We start from the raw sequence: 8704 nt of genomic DNA, 5'->3' as shown, positions 1-8704 counted from the left end.
TATTCCTGCCTGGGAAATCCCATGGACAGAGAAGCCTTACAGGCTAGAGCCCATGGGGTAACAAAAGAGTTGGACACGACTTAGCAGCTAAACCACAACAACGAACAGTGAATGAGCTTAGAAGACCCCACACCAGGGCCCCTGGCACTGAGAATGCAGAGTCTTAGCCACAGGACCACCAGGGAAGTCCTCCATGGTCGTGTCTAATTTTGGTGGAAGGAGCCAGTACAAACAAAAATCCCAGAAATACAGAAAGGTGGAAGACGGAGGAAAGCCCTAAAGAGGCAGGGGATGGAGACTGGAGTTCAGTGAGGGGTGGAGATCAGTCAGGGGCAGGAGGAAGGTACCTTAGGAGGGGAGGAGGCTGCAGATCCACGAAGAGTATACAGGTGATGGGAGGGGAGGGGTTCTACGGCTTTATTTAGTAGGTGATGTTACCAAATGAGAGTGAGAGAATGGTCTGGCTTCTGGGGAGAAGAGGGGGTCATGAGGACAAGAGAAATGGAAGACTTCTGGGGAGCACTGATGGCCCAGCCAAGACTGGAGCCGGGGGTTTAGACCTGTCCTACAGCCTCTATCCCCCTTTGCTCCACGGTGATTGTCCAGCTGAGTTTTTCCTCCTTAGTAGCCAGGACCTCTGCTGGGAGGCTGTCCTGAGGGTCATTGATGCCATCTGCCTCTCCTTCCCTGGATGACAGGGTGGTTCTCTGGCCTTCTCAGAGCCTGGCAGAATGGAAGAGGAATCCCACCCCTGGAAATCAGCCTGTGGCTCATGTGATGCCCAGAGAGTTTACTCTGGTGAAGGCCCATGAGTGCACACCTGGCCTGAGCCCCTCAGTCAGTTTGGTATGTCTGTCTTCCTACGGGATAGGGTTGCACAGGGTGTCTAAACATTCTATTCTTCCAGCTGACGCCCTGGTTCACATCCCTGGTTCACAAATACCTTAAAGGAAAGTGTGGCTGCCTTTAGGGCAGAGGTTTATAAATTTGAATAGTCTAAGTGCTAGGAAGGCAAAGAATAGAAAAAAATAAACTGCCAGGATATAATCAAATGTTATTTTTACATGCTATAAGGTACAAATATACAATGCCAGAGATTGCACTTTAAATTTGACATTGAAAAAATATATAATTTGGAAATAGAAACAACTGTTCAAATTTCCATAATTTATTACTCTTCAGATTTGAAATTCAAAACCTGACATTCCTTTCTTATTCCTCAAGATGTCAGTCAACAACAGGCGGTGGACTTTGTGTTGCAACACACAGCAGAGAATTCGCCCTTGAATCCTTTAACTGGGAGCCACATTTAGGTTTTCTTTAGTTTCATAACAGAGAAGAGCTGCTTACAAACATAAGTACTTCCAAACATGGACAGAATCTTTGCACAATGGTGTTTATGTTTAGGGTAACCATTCCCAAGATATCTGTAGAATTCTGGAATCTCAACATCGGGGTATTTGGCTTTCAGTGTAGTATTGCACTGCAATTCACTAACTTCCATTTGTTGCTCTTCATTCACATTATGAATCCTAATTGAGAAAGGGGAACTGAACAGTATCAGTTCATTCTCATAAAGTGTGAAATTGGAGAACCTTTTTTGGAATTTAGTCTTCAGCTCTTTAATTTGAGGAATGTAGTTCAGGCCATCATTTTCATTTTCAGAAACTAACTCCAGCATTCGAAAGTGGGCCAGGTTGTTCTGTGCCAAATGAGTCTCCCAAAGACACAATTTCACCAGAAATGAGTCAACTGAATTATACATTTGTGTCACCACCTGTGAATGCCTTTCTAGAGAAATAGCCAACATGTTTAGATTTGTCACAATGACGACCAAAAGGCAAAGTCTCTGACCCAATCTCTGCTCGTAAGCTGAGGCACAGATTCTCCTCCAGAGGACGAAAATGTCAATTTCTTCCACCAGTTCCAAAAACTGCCTTAGGACTACACCATGACTCAGCCACTTCAGTCCCGTGGAGCAGAACACGCTTCTGTATTGTGCATCTAACTCATCAAATAAAGCACCAAACTCTCTGTGGTCCAAGCCATGGGAGCAGATCCAGGCTACGGTATAATGCTGGGAAAGACTGAAAGCAAAAGAAGAAGAGGGTGACAGAGGATGAGATGGTTCGACAGCATCACCGACTCAAAGGGCATGAATTTGAGCAAACTCTGGGAGACAGTGAAGAACAGGGAAGCCTGGTATGCTGCAGTCCATACCAGGATCTTCCCTGGAGGCTCAGCTGGTAAAGAATCCACCTGCAATGTGGTTTCAGTCCTTCTGACCTTCCTCTTCCTCTCAGCCTTTGTCGTCACCCTCATGATCCTGCTCATTTTCCTTCACCCCCAGGGAAAGGCTCCTCTCCCCTTAGCCCGTGTAGGACACAAGGTTTCTTTTCTAGAATCTAAATGAAAACCCAACTAATCAATTACTACCGCACAGACTTGCTGAGAATGAAAATAACAAATTCATCTTTGGGAGTAACTGCTCGTAAGTCTGACTATATACACACATCTAAGACAAAAAAATTCACTGTCATTCAACCTTTTATTTTGAAATAATTAAAAAAAACCTCAGCCCTCTTCTCATGGTCCTCAAGTTTGGCACTCCTCCTGTCTTTTGGAAATTTGGCCCCTGTGGCTCCCTTCCTACATGGTGATATTAACTTCTCAGCAAACAGGACCAAGAAACTTTTTTTCTTGATTTTATTTCCTGGAGCAGTAGTAATCTTCCTACTATTCTTCTGAAGGACAACAACCTGGAGGAGGAAAGTAAAAAAGTGAAAGTGAAAGTCGAGTCTGACTCTTTGCAACCCCATGGACTGTCCATGGAATTCTCCAGGCCAGAATAACAGAGTGGGTAGCCTTTTCCTTCTCCAGGGGATCTTCCCAACCCAGGGATCAAACCCAGGTCTACCCTCATTGCAGGCAGATTCTTTACCAGTTGAGCCACAAGGGAAAACCAAGAATACTGGGATGGGTAGCCTATCCCTTCTCCAGCGGATCTTCCCGACCCAGGAATTGAACTGGGGACTCCTGCATTGCAGGCGGATTCTTTACCAACTGAGCTAGAGGATGAGCAACAATAAAGAGATGTCTCCCCTGTGGCCAGGAGGTGGCAGTCACACTGCACAGTCAGCAAGTGCAAGGTCTGCTCAGGCCCACGTGTTAGCATCTGCGCTGATTTCCGAGTGCGAATTTCTCAGTGTGCAGTAAAAGGATCACCAGCCCCTGGATTACCTGGCATGCTTGCCTAAGAAAAAAAGAGGAAAAATTCTTGGGACTTCACTTAGAGCTTTAAAATCAGAATCTCTACAGGAAAGAATCTAGGTTTCTAAAACCTATGCAAGCTACCACCTAAGAAAATACACCAAATCAACTACTGTCTGAGTAGCTCCACGTGCCTGTGGAATCCCAAATCTCTGCACACAAGTAAAACACTAAAGGGGGGCTTCCTTGGTAGCTAAGCAGTAAAGAATACACCTGCAATGCAGGGGATGCAGGAGACGCAGTTTCCATCCCTTAATTGGAAAGCTCCTCTGGAGTAGGAAATGGCTATCCACTACAGTAGTCTTGCCTGGAGAATCCCATGGACAGAGAAGCCTGGAGGGCTACAGTCCAACCACAGGGTCACAAAGAGTCAGACACGACTGAGCTCTGCAGAACACCAAAAGAGAGGGACCCACACTGGTACCTGAAACACACTCAAGAATGACAGCCAGGCCCCCAAAGTTGGACCTCATGCTTCCCAATTACACCATCAATTCCCATCCAGAACCACTAAAAATTGGGCATGGTATTATAAAACTCAATGACTAAAGATGAAAATTTTAGCAGAACACTGAAAGAAGACTCACCATATACAAAAGCCAAAAATGAAGAACTATGGGAGATGGATGACCTTATGAAAACACAGCAATAGGTCAGATATCTACAGGTCAAGGAGAGGTGCCTCAGAAGTAACCAATGTGCCAACAACTTGATCTTTGCTGTCTGGCCTCCTGAACTGTAAGAAAGTAAATTTCTGTTTTTTTCAGCCCCCCATACATCTGTGGTATCATGGCAGGCCCAGCAAAACATAAAACATAACTGATTACACATACAGATCTCAACCCACATCACAGGAATAGATGAGTAACTACAATAAAATGTGACCAGCATTATTGGTTATGAACAAAATTTATAAGCAAACAGAAGAAGAACCAGTTCATCAGGCATAGGAATGACATGGGATCAGGGAAGGCATGTGAAAGGGACTGGAGATTGAATTAAACAATTTTGAGGAGCCAATAGTAGGGCCTGTTAGCTTAAAAGTTAATCTAACTGTGATAATACTACCATATGCTGCACCAATCAAAGCAAACTGTTACAGGCAACACATTTTAAAGAGGAATGACGAAGGGTTGCCAGTGTGAACAGTCTAGAATCATATCATGTGCATTTCAGTTTAAGGAAAGTATAATGTGACTACTCTTATTTTCCTCTGAGCTAATACAGTCTGGGTTTCAAAACAAAAGTTACATTCATCAGGAAATTTTTTGGATCTGACTGGTATAGAGAGTTAATGCACCATAATGTGGACACCACAGAACAGTAGTTGCTCTCCTATCTATGTCTACTTAACTATGTCACACCAAGTTATGTCTGTGAAAGGATTAAATGACCATCTCAATTCCAAACAGGAGTTATTAACTTGATACCTATGAGATGCAAAGCACATATGGCTAATGGGCTACTACATGGTACTCACAGTTCAGTTCAGTCACTCAGTTGTGTCCAACTCTTTGCGACCCCGTGAACTGCAGCACACCAGGCCTCCCTGTCCATCACCAACTCCCGGAGTCCACCAAAACCCATGTTCATCAAGTCGGTGATGCCATCCAACCATCTCATCCTCTGTCATCCCCTTCTCCTTCTGCCCTCAATCTTTCCCAGCATCAGGGTCTTTTCCAATGAGTCAGCTCTTTGCATCAGGTGGACAAACTATTGGAGTTTCAGCTTCAACATCAGTCCTTCCAATGAACACCCAGGACTGATCTCATTTAGGATGGACTGGTTGGATCTCCTTGCAGTCCAAGGGACTCTCAAGAGTCTTCTCCAACACCACAGTTCAAAAGCATCAATTCTTCAGCACTCAGCTTTCCTCACAGTCCAACTCTCACATCCATACATGAACACTGGAAAAACCATAGCCTTGACGAGATGTACCTTTGTTGACAAAGTAATGTCTCTGCCTTTTATTATGCTATCTAGGTTGGTCATAACTTTCCTTCCAAGGAGTAAGCGTCTTTCAATTTTATGGCTGCAGTCACCATCTGCACTGATTTTGGAGCCTAGAAAAATAAAGTCAGCCACTGTTTCCACTGTTTCCCCATTTATTTCCCATGAAGTGATGGGACCGGATGCCATGATCTTAGTTTTCACAATGTTGAGCTTTAAGCCAACTTTTTCACTCTCCTCTTTCACTTTCATCAAGAGGCTCTTTAGTTCTTCTTCACTTTCTGCCATAAGGGTGGCATCAACTGCGTATCAGAGGTTATTGATATTTCTCCTGGCAATCTTGATTCCAGCTTGTGCTTCCTCCAGCCCAGCATTTCTCATGATGTACTCTGCATATAAGTTAAATAAGCAGGGTCACAATATACAGCCTTGACCTACTCCTTTTCCTATTTGGAACCAGTCTGTTGTTCCATGTCCAGTTCTAACTGTTGCTTCCTGCATACAGGTTTCTCAAGAGGCAGGTCAGGTGCTCTGGTGTTGGTCCTTTAATGGACCAGAACCTAGTGGTCCAGAGTCGATGATAAGAAAGTAAGAGAGAGAAAGAGGCTGATAGTGCTTGTTGGTCCTTTAATGGACAGGAACCTGGTGGCCTGGACAGTAAGAGAGAGAAAGAGGCTGATAGTGCTTGTTGGTCCTTTAATGGACAGGAACCTGGTGGCCTGGAGAGTAAGAGAGAGAAAGAGGCTGATATCCCCTGGTTTACGCGGAAAGCCGATAGAGTCCTGTTCTTAGGGCTCGCGCTGCTGCACGTAGGCACCGGGCGCCCTCTCGAGTGGGTGAAGGCAGTGTGCCTTCTCGAGAGGGTCTTAGAAGCCCGGGCAAGAAAGTGAGCTCAGCGGTCCTCTGCGCTCCAAGGAATTAGCCAGAAATAGAGAGAGAGAGAAAGACAGAAAGAAGGAATAGAAAGCAAGAAAGAAAGACACCGGGATCAAAGCTCTGATGGAGCAAAGGTGTTTTAATCAACATGGCGTGGGCATATATACTGTCTTACAAGGTGGTTATTCTCAGCAAAGACAAAGATTAAAATTCCAGACTTACAAAACATAAGACGATCCCTATCAAAGAGCGAGAGTTGCAAACAATCACCTTTTACCGTATGGCTCATAAAAAGGAAAAGGGTACTTATCACCGTAATGAGAAATGCCTGGATTCCTCAGCCCCGGAAAGGCGTGCCTCTCCTCTTAATTCCTGAATATTCAGGAATCAATAAGGGCCAGAGGGTTCCTGGCAGATCCAAAACAGTACACTGGAAGACTCTTGTTAAATGCTTTCTGACAGTCTGGAATGCCCATCTCTTTTAGAATCTTCCACAGAGTTTATTGTGATCCACACAGTCAAAGGCTTTGGCATAGTCAATAAAGCAGAAATAGATGTTTTTCTGGAACTCTCTTGCTTTTTCGGTGATCCAGCGGATGTTGGCAATTTGGTCTCTGGTTCCTCTGCCTTTTCTAAAACCAGCTTGAACATCTGGAAGTTCACAGTTCATGTATTGCTGAAGCCTGGCTTGGAGAATTTTAAGCATTACTTTACTAGCGTGTGAGATGAGTGCAATTGTGCGGTAGTTTGAGCATTCTTCAGCATTGCCTTTCTTAGGAATTGGAATGAAAATCGACCTTTTCCAGTCCTGTGGCCACTTCTGAGTTTTCCAAATTTGCTGGCATATTGAGTGCAGCACTTTCACAGCATCTTCTTAGTACACCTGGGCATTTCTGTCCCCCATGAGCAGAAATAATATTTAATAAGCTTCAGCTATCTTTGCTTGAAAGCCTGTTTATGACCAGTATATTGCAATTTCAATTAGATAATGTGTCATATAAAAAATAAAATTAATTCAAAAAGTTACTGAATCTATGAAAACAAATTTGAACGCTTTGGACACACTTGATAATGCTTAAAAACTGCAGTCAAATTAGCTGTGGGTGAGCAACCATAAAAGAATGGGAAAAACTAAAAATGTACATGTAGGAGTCTGTACTCAAATTGCTCTCCTTGGTTGTTTTTCAGCTTTGCTTTAAAGAAACAAATTTTAAAGACAAGGCCTTGCAGAAGATACACTCTGGGTACACTTTATACGGAGAAGATAAGCTCCTGCAACAGTTTCCTCTCATTCTGCTCCATTCACCACACGTTTTCAGATAACTTGGATGTTCTTAAAAATTTGTAACTTCACTACCGACTGCTCAAACGGAAGCCCCCATAGCGGAACAAAATTAGTACCTACAATTCAAGTGCCTTTAACTCTCCAGACTGAGAACTCATTGTTAACTGGAGCAGCTTCCAGCTGGGCTCCCATCAAAATTAACAACATAAATAAAGGAGACTCAAGCCAGGACCCTTAACCATCACTTCCAAAATTAACCCGCACAGGGTAGTCACAGACACGTTCTCCTCGCCTTAAAACGATCGCCCCTTGAGGGCTTCCAGGCGCGGCCAGCTGGGACTGCAAGCCCCGGAAGAAGCTGCCGCATACAGCAGCTGCAGATGAGCCGAGGGAACGCTCCCAGCCACCGCTCCACACGTTAGACCCCGGCGGCACACAGCCCGGAAGAGAATGGCGCCCTCGTGACTAGGCCTTGCCCAATCAGAGCCCGTGTTGCCCTCAGGCCCCACCCCAGCCGCCCTGGGAGGGGCGGGCGGCGAGCGAGTCTGGGGGCGGGGTCACCAGCCAGGGCGCGGCACGTACTGCGCCTGCGCGCAGGGTGGCCATTTTGTTCTTGGCGGGACTCTTACACAGGTGGACGGTCGGTCGGTCTCCCGGTGTGAGTTTGAAGTTGCCGCCGCCGCCGTCTGCGGGCGGCAGGGCGTGGGGTGAGCGGAGTAGAGTAGGCGAAGGTTCCCATACGTGCGGGGATGGCGGGCGATCACAAGCTAGGCACTTACTATTGGTGGAGCTGTGGAAAGTAAACACAGGCCATAGAAACAGTCCCTCTTTGCGGGCAGGTGAGCCAGGGGAGGTTCCAGGAGCTCACGTCCTTTAATCCGGTTAGGCAGCCACCTAGTCACTGCGGCGTGGTCGTACTATCCGCCATTTTTCAAGCCTAGAAGGAGGCAGGGGCCTAACGTGAGGAGGAGTGGAGACCGCAAACTGGCAGTTGGCCTCTTGACCCTGGGGAATTTCCCCTCGCTGGCCACCAGCGTCTGAAGCTGCCCTCAAAGCAGTTAGTGACAGTAATGTAACCAAAAGTATGGTTCTGCCTGCTGCCCAAAAGCCAATGAAGAGGCAGAGTTGGTGGAAAGAAAAGCTGCTTTATTTTGGATGCTGGCAAGGCGGGGAGGAGGAGGAGGCAGATACCTATCCAAAGGCTGACCGCCGCGCCCCCCACCCCCTCCCGCAACGCAACCCACCCCCTCACCACCCCCACTAGCCCCCCAAGCAGTCAGGGGGCAATAGGTTTTATAGACAAAGAGAGGGGGTTACACATAG

The 8704-nt window shown here is 46.0% G+C and overlaps 1 long non-coding RNA gene across 2 annotated transcripts; it reads right to left on the bottom strand.

Moving 5' to 3' along the window:
* Window positions 1–2205: 2205 nt before the first annotated feature.
* Window positions 2206–7805, bottom strand: LOC122426848. Of its 2 annotated transcripts, none has more exons than XR_006265247.1 (3): window positions 7502–7805; window positions 3858–4006; window positions 2206–2759 (listed from the first exon to the last, which is right to left on the bottom strand). It is a non-coding gene; the product is annotated as an uncharacterized LOC122426848 (long non-coding RNA). The 2 variants fall into 2 exon arrangements; XR_006265248.1 differs by lacking the exon at window positions 7502–7805 and adding an exon at window positions 4751–4800.
* Between the last annotated feature and the right edge of the window lie 899 nt (window positions 7806–8704).

Source organism: Cervus canadensis, chromosome 24, assembly GCF_019320065.1.
Source record: "Cervus canadensis isolate Bull #8, Minnesota chromosome 24, ASM1932006v1, whole genome shotgun sequence".
Lineage (NCBI taxonomy): Eukaryota > Metazoa > Chordata > Mammalia > Artiodactyla > Cervidae > Cervus > Cervus canadensis.
This window is presented reverse-complemented; position numbering and strand designations above follow the sequence as displayed.